The sequence below is a fragment of the Micrasema longulum genome, unplaced genomic scaffold (assembly GCF_059751315.1).
Source record: "Micrasema longulum isolate JH-2025_06_02 unplaced genomic scaffold, ASM5975131v1 h1tg000237l, whole genome shotgun sequence".
Lineage (NCBI taxonomy): Eukaryota > Metazoa > Arthropoda > Insecta > Trichoptera > Brachycentridae > Micrasema > Micrasema longulum.
In genome coordinates this window covers 323,231-338,920 of record NW_028277442.1, presented here as the reverse complement: position 1 = coordinate 338,920, position 15,690 = coordinate 323,231, and the positions used below count along the sequence as shown (strand labels likewise).

The 15,690-nt window shown below is 32.7% G+C and overlaps 1 protein-coding gene across 2 annotated transcripts in view; it reads right to left on the bottom strand.

The window, feature by feature from the left end:
- Positions 1–5,374, bottom strand: part of LOC148283450 (ribosomal protein S6 kinase alpha-5-like) — a 151,579-nt gene extending 146,205 nt beyond the window's left edge. The window contains exon 1 of one of the 2 annotated variants that reach the window (XM_088243855.1): positions 5,017–5,374. The gene's annotated coding sequence lies outside the window, so the exon portion shown is untranslated. The remainder of the gene's footprint in view (positions 1–5,016) is intronic. The other variant, XM_088243856.1, reaches the window with a different exon arrangement.
- Between the last annotated feature and the right edge of the window lie 10,316 nt (positions 5,375–15,690).

Genomic DNA, 15,690 nt, shown 5'->3' with positions numbered 1-15,690 from the left:
TTTACCGCGCGTGAGAATACATTTTTTATATCCAATTTCCTGTAGGGCTAAACTTCCCTCACCTTCAAAATTTAGAAAATGTGACATGTCACACTTAGCCTTTGTTTCACTGATATTTCTTATCACGACCTGTCCATGAGATAATCTAAAGATAATAATATGTACGTACATATTTTAGATAAAGAAAAGGTCCCTTTTTGGTGTTATTAAATTGACAACATCGTAGAAGAAATTAAGTTATTTTGTTGATAAGATTGTTTATCTAATAAATGGTACTAAACAGCTTTCTAAGAAAATATTTGTTATTTTAATATTATCTACATTTTAACTGTAACTTAATACTAAGATATTGTTTGTTTTTATCTGTTTTTGTTTTTTTTTTACCGGCAGTTTTTTCATCGTTTGCAGACAGGCTGGATTTTCTCCCTAGGGAGTTATTCATATTTCAATTTCTTACAACAGAGAGGGAAAACATTTTTGAGAAGGAAATATAGAAGTCTAAAATATTTGGACATACTCAAAACATCATTGAATTAATTATCTAAGCAAAAAAGTGTTTATGTTTATTTTTATCATCTCTATGATTTTTAAAAGTTCGGTAATTTTTATTTTACTCCGCCTGTGACGTCACGGGTACAAGTCGGCGAGTTTTCCTGACATTTAAAAGGAGGACCCGTACCTGTCAAAACACACTAAACGTTGATAAACATGGCTACCCGGAAGCTCGAAATCTATCACAACACAAAATAAATCGTTTTAATTTATTGGTTTTTGTTCATATGGACTCGTGAAGTTTCAAAATGGTTTATTTTTTAATTTTTTTTAAACATTTTCAAGAAACTTTGTCGTAAAATAAAATGCTCTAATTTTTACCTCTATCTTATTTCCCTTAGCGTAGAACACACAGGCTTTAGATAAAATTATATTCAATTTCTGCGTTGTCGCCGGGATCGAACCCGGAATCTTTCGTATAAGTATCTCAGTATCTTAGGCATTACACCATGGAGTCGCCAAATGATGCGTAAAATAAATAGGTGGTTTTTAAATGCAAATGTGCGTATTTTGTATTTTACATTTCATCATGATCATTTCCCCATTCGTACTTATTGGTGCATGTGGCACGGCAAGTCTACCCAACAGATGCAGCATACCTCGAGCGTCAGTTACATGGAGGTAACGTGATCTTTCAAATTCTAATTATTTATTCACAAAGTAACATAACAAATAACAAAGGATTTAAGACGTTAAATTGGAACTTTAAATCAAACCAAGAACCCTTGAGCAATGGTTCGACATTATTAAGGTATAATACTCTCTAATAGCAAGAGTATTTGCCTCTTAAACATAGTTTCACTAATGTGCAAGATGTCGATCTCCAAAGTGATAATGTTCAGCTGCTTGACTGCTCCTCCAATCGGCATGACCAGAGGCAGGTTGGTTCTGGAAACCGGGAGGTAAAACAGTATGTGCTGACGCTGTCGGAGATAGCCATCAGGAACATAAAAATTGATACTCTCTAAAATGTCTTTCGTTTCAAGTACCAGTCCAGGGACAAGAAATATTGAAGTGTAAACCACCCTATAAATCAATGTTTCATGCCGGGCTTGTCGAGTCAAAAACGCATATTTACCAGTCTGAAGATGTCCGTTAAAGGGTAAATAAATAAGTGGAGGTGTACCAAGCATTTTTAATTTATGACATATTTAAAATATACTACTACTACTACTACCATCACGCCATTTCCTCGTAGGGGTAGACAGAGAGAATGGACCGCCACACACGTCTTGTCTATCCTGGCATACATTCCTAGCATTCCTACATCTTGTCATACATGCCCTTCTGTTCTGCCTGCTTTTGACATGACCAGACTTAAGATTTTGGTTTATCTGATCATGTCAGGTCTTCCTTGGTTGTCCTCGTCTCACGATACCGGTTATTCTCGCTATATATACTTGTTTTACCATTCTTTCGTCTTTCAAAACCAGATACCCTTTTTAATCTTATTAATTATAATGATAAGATTATAAATGCACTTATCAATGAAACTTCTTGGTTTAGTTTTTCTTTTTATTATTTTGACCAACGAGCGCTTTCGCTTAAGTAGGCATCTTCAAGACTGGTGAGTTGTTTAAATAAAAACTGTAAATGTTGTAAACAATTCACCAGTCTTGAAGATGCCTACTTAGGCGAAAGCGCTCGTTGGTCAAAATAATAAAAAGTAAAACTAAACCAAGAAGTTTCATTGATAAGTTTATTTATAATTTTATCATAATTACCATGGAGTTTTATCAAGAAATATCAACAAAAAACATCAATATTATTAATTATACTTGACTCATATTTACACTCTCGCCTGATTTCATCATTCGTAACCCTGTCATACATTGATTTCCGACGTAATTTTTTGCATACAGATAGCCGGAGAGCTGACAAGTGTTACGTGTTACTTTTCATCCCGAAAAAATGTAACTCCCTCGGGAAATTCTTACTGGAAAAATAATATTAAAACAGAAAAACGATGCTACGTCACCATAGACTAACGGATCGTCGTTTTTAACCTAACAAACTAAGGCCCGTAGGGACGATGAAATGAGACCCGCAGGGCTGACGCTATGAGACCCGAAGGGCTGAACTTCTACCTTGTAACAGATGGCGACTGCCGACTAAATAAATAATGAATAACTTTAATCGATTTAGGTGTCTTTCCCATTTTGCTCCTGTCGGCCGCAAAACATCATACAGCTCTTTACAAATATTATTTCAAATAAGTTCACATTTGTATTTCTGATTTAAAGGAATGAGGAAGTTCAGTCCTACGTGAAATTAGATATAAATAATGTTTTCTTACACGCAACAAAAATTAGAGCATTTATTTGTAAAGCGAAGTTTCTCTAAAATGGATAAAAAAAGATTATAAAAATGAAGAACTAGTGACGTCACGCGCGAAGTAATTAAAAATTACAAAACTTTAAAAAATCATAGCGCTGATAATACGATACATAAAAATAAAAAATAAAACAAAAATGTTTTGGTTTAAGTTGATAGTTCATTAAAAAATAAATATTTTTTTAAGAAAACCACTGAACTTCCTCATTACAATGGAATTACTAATAAATATTATAAATGTGAAAGTGGGTTTGTCTTATTTGTTTGTGTTTCTTTCAGTCGCAACGGAGCGACCGATCGACGTGATTTTTTGCGTGGAATAACCCGGAGAGCTGACAAGTGACATAAGCTACTTTTCATCCCGAAAAAAATTTAGTTTTTACACAAGGTCTTATCCTCGGGAAAAATTAATTGATAGAGAATAACGACGCTACGTCGCCATTGACTAACGGATCATTGTTTTTAACCGAGGCCCGAAAGGCCGCTCAAATAAGGCCCGTAGGGTCGATAATATGAGGCCCGGAGGACCGATTATATGAGGGCCGAAGGGCCCAATTTCTAGCATGTAACAGTCAATAGAATTTTTTTTGTGTGATGGAAAATTTTGAGTAGAAAAATGAATAAAATTAAAATAAAAGCTTCATGTTCTAAACCTAACGTTAAAAATACCTTAGGATTTACTTCCAATATGGATCCCCAAATTACAAAAAAGTTAGCTGCCGTTTGTTTTAAACAAAACTTTTAAAAAATATTTCATTTTGAGGGCCATTTTCAACGGGTTGTAAATAACTTACCATTAGAAAATGGGAATCAAGTTGGGGTAGAGTGGGATTCAAACCACGGACCTTTGATCCGCGAGTCCGAGACACTAGCCACGGGACCACAACCCGACCCAACTGTCGGCAATTGTGAATTGTCGATTCAAATGTCGAAATCAAAAATTGTCTGCAATTCTGGCAAACAAAGCGTCTTTTGCTGGGTTAACACATTTTTGCAATATTGTTATCATGTAAGCCACATATTGATCTTAATTTACTTATTTGTGCATGTTGTGTTCACATATAATTTATGAACAATATCTAAACATAACAAGTTATGATTATTATACCAATGTCGTATCTATTGTTTATTGTTTGCAAACCATAATAAATAAAATAAACAATGTGCTAAGCATCACTGTTACATTATTAATTTTTAGTCGTATGGTTTTTGGTTAACACATCGAGGTATTATAGAGAATTTGTAAGTTTAAACTTATCAAACTAGTTTTTTAAAGTAAGAATTATTTTTTTTCGATTTGTGGCTTGATATGATACGTTTTCGCATAACACTTTCCACCTGTACCTACTTCTGGTTTTACGTGAATAATTTAATCGATTACGGCTTTTTTTGACATATTATATAAGTTTATTTACTGCGTTAAAAACACGCTTAGTCGCGGCATTTGCGATTGGGATTGATTAATAATTACAAGTATTTTAAAAATCATTTTTCAAACAAATATCCCGTTTGCTCGCCACAACTTCACGAACATCTCATAACAGACAAATCATCACCCTACAGCATTCGATTCTGGGAGATTTTAGCTGCATTTTAAAGCCAGGAGATTTTAAAAATTGTTATCAAATTTCCGGGAAAATCCCGGAATTACGGGAAGGTTGGCAACCCTATCTCCAGCCTACGAGCCTACAACTCAGGCAGATAAGCTAACTTATAATTGATTTTATTATTACCCAACGCATGGAAAATGTTTGCAAATTAAGACGCCTATTTATAAAATTAGAAACACCGACTGTCTGTCCGTGAGATGTCAACATAACACGAATACCGGAATACATTTGCAAATAAATATGTTAAAACATAAATAATAGATTATTATTATGATACCACAATGGATACTAAACAAATAATAATGTTTACAGAATGTTACTATGATATCAATTCAACCATTTTGTATATAGGTATTTACTAACACATAAATAATTTGACATTGTTACGAATCTGTCATCGAAGGACTAAAGTCACGTCGATTTTCACACGCTAATAATAATTATTTCATATTTTTTATTTGACCCCGCCTTTTCGCTCATTTGAAATTGCAGTATTTATAAAACAAATAAAACTATTTACCCAGCGCTACGATTCAACTAAACTCGAATTATTATTTGCGAATGAAATTTTATTTGACATTGACGCGATCTGTCAGCGAAGGGCTAAACTCACGCCGTTTTTCATACACATACGAACTTGTTATTATATTTTAATTAAGTGTCAATATGGCGCCTTTGATTCGGAAAACCTCGGTTTGTTGATGTCTTAAACACTGCTTTTTTTGAATCAGCGATGGCATAACCAAAAATATTAATAGTAGGTAACTCGACGCGATGGCCAAACATAATTTAACCGCGCGTTTGTTCTTATTTTTTTTACAGCCGTAAATTCTACACGCACGTTCGCCGGCAATCGGATTCCTATTCGATACTGATTTGAATATTTTGTACATTGGGATGTCTATATAATAAATTATGTAGGCGAAACGCGCCTTTATATATTATGTATGTATTTTGCTACTAAATTAGCGCTGAACATGCCAAAATTTTTCGTTATAAACCGCTTTTTTGACTGCAAAATAAATGCTGATAACTTTGGGAATTTGATTTTAAGTTGTACCTTGCCGGCGTCCGCAATATACATTAGATACCGTACTAAACTTTAAACGTTAGTTGATAATTGTCAATATTATGATAATTTGTATCTAGTTACTGTGATAATCTAATGGCCTTCAATAGATTCAAGGTCTTTATACTTAGCAACTGGTGCATTATTTTTATTTTAAGTATACTAATACCGACCATACCACATATTATTTAGATATTTTTATTTTTGTATTTATCGGCATTGAGTTTACTAAGCAAAAACGAATCTCTTGCTTATACTTTCCGCATAGAATTAAGAATAGTCCAGAAACCGCATACGCACATCAAACAGAAGGCGACTCAACTACTCATAAATGAGTAGGTTTACGTTTTGACCAATTAGTTTCATTGTAGACGCCGCTTAGTACGCAACTCCTGATTTGAATTCAACTATGCCGTGTTGTGTCCTTTTAAAGTTTAGAAATACTACTAGGATCTTAAAGAAACAGGACGCAATCACATTTCATCTGTAATTTGCAAATGAATGTGTATATAACAAATGCATTACTTAAAAATTGAATTATTTTTCCATCTGTCAGATTGTCGAAGAAACAAAATGGAAATTTCGTTAGTGTTGCCAGGCACTTTGTTACTTTGCTCATCTAATGAGAGAACTAATGAAAATTAGACCTCGGATTAAACAACGTCGTGGGCTACATTTGAAGGACATTATTTTTAAAACATCAAATATTATTTAACATGATATAAAAATAACCGTTTTATGTCAAATAAAATTTGTTTAATATTTTAAGTTCAAAGGTCACTAATTCAATCAGTCTTATTAAATGACCCTTTACTTATCTACTCTGTTGTGTCAATCAATGTTTCCGCGTTCACTATAAAATTTTAGAGAAATTAACAGATTACTTTTTTTAACCTTACATTGTGTTATGATTTTTTTTTCCCATCAAGCAACATTACCCGGCGACTTCACGAATACGCGCGGCGAAAGTAAGCCGGAGTGGGGGAATTATTGGACACAGTCCGATGTATTCAAATATGATTCTACGCTCCTTCTGGACTATTCTTAATTCTATAATTTTCCGATATTTCTAATTATTTGAAATAAAAGAACGAACTTTTTCAAACGTATTTTAAATAAACAGTACCTATTTATTTATTTTTTTGCACCACAACAGGCCAGGGTGCGTATTTTTTTTTTTTATTGACACTTTATATACATATACAATAAATATACATATAAGGGCGGGCATATTGCCTTAAGGCAATTTCTTCCTACCTACCCAAACCGTTCAGTTTGAGAAAATTATAAATACATGGACATATTGAATCTTACAATTTTATACAAAAATTAAAAGCAAAGATAAACAAAAATAAATATATGTATAAAAAAAAATAACACTTTACTATGAAGAGAGGAGAGGGGATGGGAAGGAAAGAAGAAGGATAAAGGAACAATTTAAATATTTAGATAGTGACATTTCAATATTGACTTAAATGTAAATAAAGAAGGGGCGTCTCTAACATTAGTGGGTAGATTATTCCTCAATCGAGCGGCTACTACTGTGAAAGAGGAGGCAAAAAAATTAGAGCGATGACAGGGTATTAAAAGGGTTCTCTCGTTACTAGAACGAAGAGATAGTCCGTGTTGTGAAAGAGGTTGGATGAGCTCTCTCAGATAAACAGGCGAAGTGGGATTATTTAAAATATTGTGAAGAAGTGATAGAATGTGAATGTTTCTTCTATGCCTGATACTGGGCCAGTGTAGTTGCGTGCGATACTCGGTTATGTGGTCAAATTTGCGAAAAACAAGTACCCATATATGGCAAAAATGAACGGTAACTAGATAAACTAAAATCTTAAGTTTTGTCATGTCAAAAGCAGGCAGAATCGAAGGCCATGTATGAATGTGGAAGAAGCTAGAAATGTATGCCAGGATAGACGTGCGTGGAGTTTCATTATCTCTGCCTACTCCTACGGGGAAAAGCGTGATGGTAGTAGTAGTAAAAGGCGACCTCCGTGGTGTAGTGGTCAAGACGCTTGACTCACGCACGGAAGGTTCCGGGTTCGATTCCCGGTGAGAACACAAAAATTAAAAATATGATTTTTCTTAAGCCTGGTTGTTCTGTAATGTAATTCACCACTGTAATTGGGCCTCCTGGCCTGTTGTGGTGCAAAAAAAAATGAAATGAAATTGTATTAAAAATGTCTGTATCAAAGTAAATTTGTTGCTAAAACAATATTGTCTTCTCACGTTCACACGAGGACAATGCGGCCGCGCGAGGTGAGGGGCCGGGTAAACATTGTTCCGCGGAGATAGCCTGCCGTCTATCTATTTCGACGTGACATTGGAGTATAATCACGTGGTATTAGAAATAAATTAGTCAAGTAATTAATTAGTTTAATGGTTTAGCAAAAATAATGTTCCCGATGGAATGATATATTTCAATATATTATAGTCAGATGGCAGAAGGGACCATCTGTAATTTTTCGGTTTTGAAGTTGTCAAGAGTTTTATTTAATATTTTAGTAAATGCACATCTTTACATATACAGGGTGTTCTTTAAACCCTGTCACATCTGAAACCACGATGATCACTATAGGCAAGAAGACATATTAGCATATTTCAAAAAATATTTAGAACGAAGAAAATTTGTAAAAATTAAATATTAAAAATAACAAATGGTTGCTTACTTCTGCAGGGGAGAAGCGAGGGGGGCGCGGCGGCGCGGTTAACGGTGTGTCAGACTCCCCCCTCCTCGTTTCTCTCCTGCAGAAGTAAGCAACCATTATTTTTTTTTATATCTTATTTTTGTAAATTTTATTCGTTCTAAAAAATTATTTTAATGTGCCAATATGTCTTCTTGCTCGTACTGATCATCGTGGTTTTGGATGTGACAGGGTTTAAAGAACACCCTGTATAATTCTTCCGTGCGTGTGATGTCACTAAACTCATCGTAAAAGGCTTAACCGATTTAGGTGTGGTTTGTCGCATAACAATGAGCTTTGCACTGCGCATGTTTGTAGATCTTAAAATCTTCAATCTAATATTCTAATTCTGTGATGACTTACGGTCTAATTGGTTGGGGAGCTTGTACAAAAACCGCCCTTGAACCTGTAGCAATTGCACAGAAATCTTTAATCCGAGTCATTTAAAAAAAAACATTTCGTTATCCAAGTGACTTGCTCTTCAAAGAATTCAGAGTACTGAATATTATTCAACAGTATATATTGAGAACGGTAGTGGTTACACACATCAATAGAGACATTTACCCAAGCGTCAACCGCAACTGTAATACAAGATACTCTAATAGGGATCTGATACTAAGTGAAGGGGTCAAAACTGTTCTGGCATCGAGACAACACTATTACGTAGGCAAAAAGGTCCATAACCTTTTGCCAGAATCTTGGAAAGACAAGTGTTGTCAAGTTACGGAAGGTGTTGACCTCGCTCTTTCATGACATTGGTCGTAGGGAGTCAGAAAAGATGTTGCATGCCACGGATTGGAGAATCTTACTGGATGTCAAAAATAAAATATAAAAAATAATGAATAATTAAAAAAATATATATTTATAGATGACAACCATGGAGTTACGCATAAATAAATTATCTATGTTTTTATGAATGTATGTATGCGTATGCGCATGGGTGTATGTACGTGTGTGTATGTACATGTGTATATATATATGTGTATGTCTGTATATGTATGAATCAAAATGTGTATCCGAATAAGTTTATATTTTGTTTGTCTGTGCTCTATATTAATTTGTTAACTATTATAATATATTCTTGGAACGGGGTATGTACCCTTGTTAGCTGGGCAAAGTGAACATGGAATTGTATTTTGATAAAGAGTGTGAATAAATAAATAAATAAATAAATAATATGCAAAAATAAGTTAGGAGCATAAATGTTTTATTCATTGACATTTTTGAGAATAGCAATTATAAATAAAGTGCACCCCTGTTGTTAGAAGAGCACAGTTTGAAATTTACAAAAACATTTTTTTTTAAATATTTATTTTATGTTTTGGAATTCAACCATAAAAAAGTACATAGGTCCATACTTAAATGAAATGCTTGAATATTAATAATTTATCAACACGTACAGAAGAATTATATATTTTTTTCATTATTTTTCTTTGCGCAACAGCAAATAACACAATAACGAACGAAAAGATTGAAATTTCGAATTCAATGTCAAATCGTCACATAAGCGGCAACATGACCTATCTTATTTTTTTTGCACTTTGTAAAGTGTAGGAAAGACAAAAAACTGAATAAGATATACGTCATGTTGTCTAGAAATTTTTGATATGTCATGTTAATATGAGTCGATTTGTGCGCCTCCAGTGGGAGTTTGTCAAAACTGGGTATGCAGGTTAATTCAGAGGCTACAAAGCTTTTTACATACTTATCTCAATCTGGTAAAAACATGAGATTGGTTATGTTGCCGCTTAAGCGACGAAATGTCACTTAGTATATAGTTTATCGAAATATCAATAAAACGTTAAGTGAACCAGCTAATAGCAGGCAAGCCAACGTCTGTCGGGCCCGCTAGTAGAAAATAAATTTATAAAACAGCATAATTTAAAATGGTAATTAAAATGGAAAAAAACACATTTTTTTAGTTTATTAAAATTGAGTCTTATTTCAGCTCTCCGGATTATTTTCGAAAATTACAAATGGTCCCTTCAGCCATCTGACTACCGATTTGTTCTGGACAGAAAGTAGTCTGTATGAGTTGCCAGTCTTCCAACTAAGTATCGCTATAAAAACAAATGTTTCGGGATGAAAAGTAGCATGTGACACTAGTCAGCTCTCCGGCTATCCCTATGCAAAAAAATATGTCAATCTGTCGCTCCGTTGATACGTGAAGGAAACACAAACAAACAATCAAACACTTTCGCATTTATAATATTAGTATGGATGGATGAATGGATGGACGGATGGATAGACACGTTACTTCCTTACTAGATGCATCTCATTTTTAGCAAATATAGCAATTTCCTCAACAGTTTTAAAAAAAGAAATAGCAAATCTCAGTAACGAAGTCTCGGAACAATGTTTTGTCCAATAAATTGCTGTTTACATGTGGACAATGGTCGAGTCCTGGGACAAAACAATATGATATTCTGAACAATATTCAAAACAAACACGCACAAAAAGTAAGGAAATCACACGATGTTATCATTTTAAAACTCTGTTATATCGAAATAGCTCCATAAAAAACAGAAAGTAAACAAACAGATTTATGAAAACAGTAGTTTTTTAAAGATATTTGTGATAAAAATATACTCGAGACATTTACGCATATCATGAAAATACATTTACTTTTTGATCGGCAAATCTCGCCTCTCGCAAATCATTCCTCTAAAGTTTAGACTAAACTTGGGTACATTTTGGTACCTACTCATAATAGTCGTAAAACAAATGAGTCAGTGATTTAAAAAAATACATAATTGTTAACAATAGATTATCAAACTAAGCCAAAAATGACATTTTTATGTATCGTATTATCATCGCTATATTTTTTTAAAGTTTTTAAGATAGAATTAAGAATAGTCCAGAAGGAGCGTAGAATCATATTTAAATACATCGGACTGTGTCTGACACACTTTCGCCGCGCGCATACTTGAAGTCACCGCGTAATATTGCCAGATCGCGAAGAATATAACCCTAACACAAATGTAAGGTAAAAAAAAAACAATTTGTTAATTTTCGGATAAAGGATCGGGTTGTGGTCCTGTGGTTAGTGTCTCAGACTCACGGACTAAAGGTCTATGATTCGAATCCCACTCTACCCCAACTTCATTCCTATTTTCTAATAGTGAGTTATTTACAACTCGTTGAAAATGGCCCTCAAAATTAAATATTTGGGTAAATCATAAGAACGCAAATATTTCCTTTTTAAAATAAAATTTTAAAAAAAATATCTAAAATTTGATAGTGCACTCGGTTGATTGACATTGATTGACACAACATAGTAAATAAGCAAAGGGTCATTTAATAAGAGTAATTGAATTAATGAATTTTGAACTTCAAAATTATCAAATTAATTCGATTGATTGGTTTTCTATTAAAAATCGATTTGTTAATTTACTTGAAAATAAATTAATTATAAAGTAAGAAATTATGGTAATAATTAAAATTAAAATTATTAAGATAAAGTCATGAAAAAATTTTATTTGTTCTATTTTGGAAATTTTTTGTTTTACATATAACTGAAATTTTTATATCTCGTTAAATAATATTTGATGTTTTAAAGATAATGTCGGCCAAATGTCCACCACGGCGTTGTTTAATCCGAGGTTCAATTTTCATTATTTCTCTTATTATTTGAGCAAAGTAGGGTAAACAATAATTACTACCCTGGAAACAACGAAATTTCCATTTTGTTTCCTCGAAAATCTGACAGATGGAAAAATAATTCAATTTCTAAGTAATGCATTTGTTACATACACATTCATTTGCTAATTACACCTGAAATGTGATTACATCCTGTTTCTTTAAGATTCTAGCAGTATTTCTACACTTTAAAAGGACACAACACGGCATAGTTAAATTTGAATCAGGAGTTGCGTACTGAGCGACGTCGACAAAGAAACTAATGGGTCAATACGTAAACCTACTCATTTATGAGTAGTTTATTCGCCTTCTGTTTGATGTGCGTATGCGGTTTCTGGACTATTCTTAATTCTATGGTTAACCCCTTACCGCATGGGTTTTGTTCCGGTTTGAAAAAAATACATGATATGGAGGAGACTTGGAATGGTCTAAGAAAAAAAAAAATTATTGACAAATAAGGCGCAAATAATAGATAGCATTTTTAAAAGATTTTTTTAGTATATTTTTTTTTATTAATTTTTTAAATCATGCTAATATAGATGATACGAGTGGAGGCGTATATAAAAATAAATAAATAAAGATGATTTCTGCCAAGGGTAAAATATAATATACGTAGCAATAGGAATATGATTGTGTAAAAATGAAAGAAGCTGTAGAAACCTAAAAATTCATCTCATTTTCTGACAAGAATCTTCCAACATGGTGGATAATTTCAGGATCAAGGACGGAGAGGAGTGATGATATGTTAATAGGGAAAGGAGAAGTACATACTATATATGTCTCTTACTGGACAGCCAAAGAATATGTGATCTGGAGTCTTGTGATCCAGACCACATTCACATCCTGGACTTCCCACCACATTAGTTTTGAACAGATGGCTATTTGTGCCTAGTGACCAATTTGTAACTTACTAATGTTAGAGATCAATCTCTTAGACAGGTTGTAGAATGGAACCAATCAGAGTTTGGAATGAGGAACTTCAGCCCTACGGGAAATCGGATATGAAAAATGTTTTCTTACGCGCGCTAAAAATTAGAGCATTTAATTATATAGCAAAGTTTCTTGAAAATTTACACTAAATAACTACTTTGAACGACATCACTAATTCATATGATACAACTGAGTTGTGGAAGATTTCCGGTTTACTCATCGTCAACGGATCGATCGGCAGAACTGACCGAGAAGAAGCGTAAGAGAACTTGAGACCTCACACGCAGATTAATTTCAGAAATACAAAACTTCAAAAAATCATAATCCTGATCTTAGAGTAATAACCTAATAGATTCGCCCATATGGAGAAAAACAATTCTACGATTATTGACCACGAACTTAGCTACATATTACAGCAATACAACGGGCTGTAGATACTGGCGTTGAGAATTGAGAGTGCAAACCGAAACCGTCCATTACATGTTTGTTGTTAGACTAAAAACCAAACCGAAAATTTTGAACGCTTTTGTTCTATGCAATACAGCTTAAGGGCTTCTCTAGAGAATTATTACTCTGAGGCCCTGATAATACGATACATACAAACAAATAAAAATAAATTTTTGGTAAAGTTAACAATAGCCTATTAACAAATATTTTTTTTTTTTAAACCACTGAACTTCCTCATTGTTTCTTGAATACTATCACAGAATACTCTCTTACATTGGAAGTCAATTCCCTCTGAGCAAGGTAGGCTCCTTGAGGTACTCCAGAAGTAATAGTTATTGAAATAGACAAGAAGTTATTTGTTTAAATCAACTGATTTCTTCACTTAGGAAAGACCTAAAAATGATAATAAAGGATCTCTTATACCAATAGTTTGTAATTTATCCAGAAGAATTATGTTATTGACTTTATCGAAAGCTTTAGAAAAGTCCGCTTTCTTGAGAAAAGATAAAAAATACATATTCACTAATATACTTCAAGCCAGTAGCTAAATTACATATGACTATCGACGTGCTTAAAAACATGCTAAGCATTTGAGCGATCACAATGAACAATAATGAATATGCTTAAGTTATCACAGTTGTAAGTCAACGCATGTGTAATCTCTAAGTCAATGCTCGTGTCGGTTTGTTTTTTGTTTAGATACACAGTTCACTGGCAAAAAATCAGCGTTTACCATATAAAAAAAAACACAATATATTGCATTTGCAAAATAGTAAGGAGTACTTATCTAATACAAAAAAATGTAAATTAAATTGCAAATACTATGGCGACTGCTTTTCTTGACATTTGGCTTGCCAATCGCCGGTTAAATGCAATAAATAGCATGATATAATAAATAAAAATAGCAGCTTTGGAATATTTTCCATATTTACACTGGTAAAATTCAAATATGTGATTGCACAGCAAGATTATACGTGGCGAAACGTAAATATTTTGGCATTTAATATTACGTGTTCGCGGATGTTGCATTGTGATCGTGAATACGATAAACAACCATGGTGAGAAATTGTTATCACGTCACTTATTATCACCTCGATAGTTATTTGTGATTGAGTTACAGATATGGCTCTGTATGCGGTTAAATGCCTTTGATAATTGTTTTTTAAAAAAAAATACACAGTTAAAATATTTTATTTCAAACCCTTTTTGATGGAATTATGTAAATTTTTTCTTCTTTTTTAGGAAGAATATTTTGGTTGTAAATATATAATAATAACCTATAATATAATTTAACATTCGATAAGGTCTCACAATCTAACTTCCTGTAAAATTATGGATCAGTTTTTATGATTTCTCAAACCATTTAATTAAATGTGGTCAAATATGAAACCATCGAACTTCAGATGGAATAATAAGATAAATATTCTGTGGTTACTTATTATTGAGGAATTAAATAAAGAGTATTTTTAAAACATGTATGTATTTAACAATCTTTTGATTGTGTCCAAATGTCAGAAGACAGGCTGGATTTCACTCTCTAGGGAGTTATTCAGATCTATACTAGATTAAATTCCCTTTTTTATGTACCAACTTGTAAAAACAATTATACCTCGAATTCATTCATTAGTCGTACCTGTAGAAATTATAACGGACTCAGTATTGATGTAGACATTTTTAACTGCACATTGCATTTGTACAGAAAATTTCTTCATGGGGTCGATTATTTGGGATAGTTGCTGAATGTGCATCTTGAGTGGTTTATGCTATGTATATGTGCCGCACGTAATGTATATGTTTGTGTATGTTTTATATGTGTGTTCATGTGTGTGCGTGGATGGCTCGGAGTGTACATTCGGTATTTTTATTTATTTTAATTTATTACCTCCATGGAAAACGCAAATGTCAACAATTATTATTTTCTCACTTAAAATTCTTATTTATTTTTTTGTCATATTTAATGTTTGTATCTTTTTAATTTATGAAAACTTAATTGGTCTTTTTATGTTAAAAAAATGTTGTTTATAATACTTATTCTGTATGACTGTATGTTTTCTGAATAAAATAAAATTTAAAAAAAATAAAAATCTAAATTTGTTACAATTGAGAGGGAAAAAATTTTTGAGAAGAGAATATGGATGTCTAAGATATATAAAAAAACAAATAAAAGTCAAAGTGTGGAAGGAAAGCAGACTTGTAAATTTTTGCTGATTGCTAATCTCGAACTTTAAAAAAATTGACAACCTCCTCCCTATCGATGTGCAGCAACCATATATATTGGTATTATTTGTTTTTTTTGTTTATTTATTATTTACTTTAAGACTGAATAATAATAAAATTGTTATTTTTTTTTTTTTAATTATAAAATACATTATTAAGTACCTTGAATTATATGACTATATAAAGACATTCAATCCATTTAATC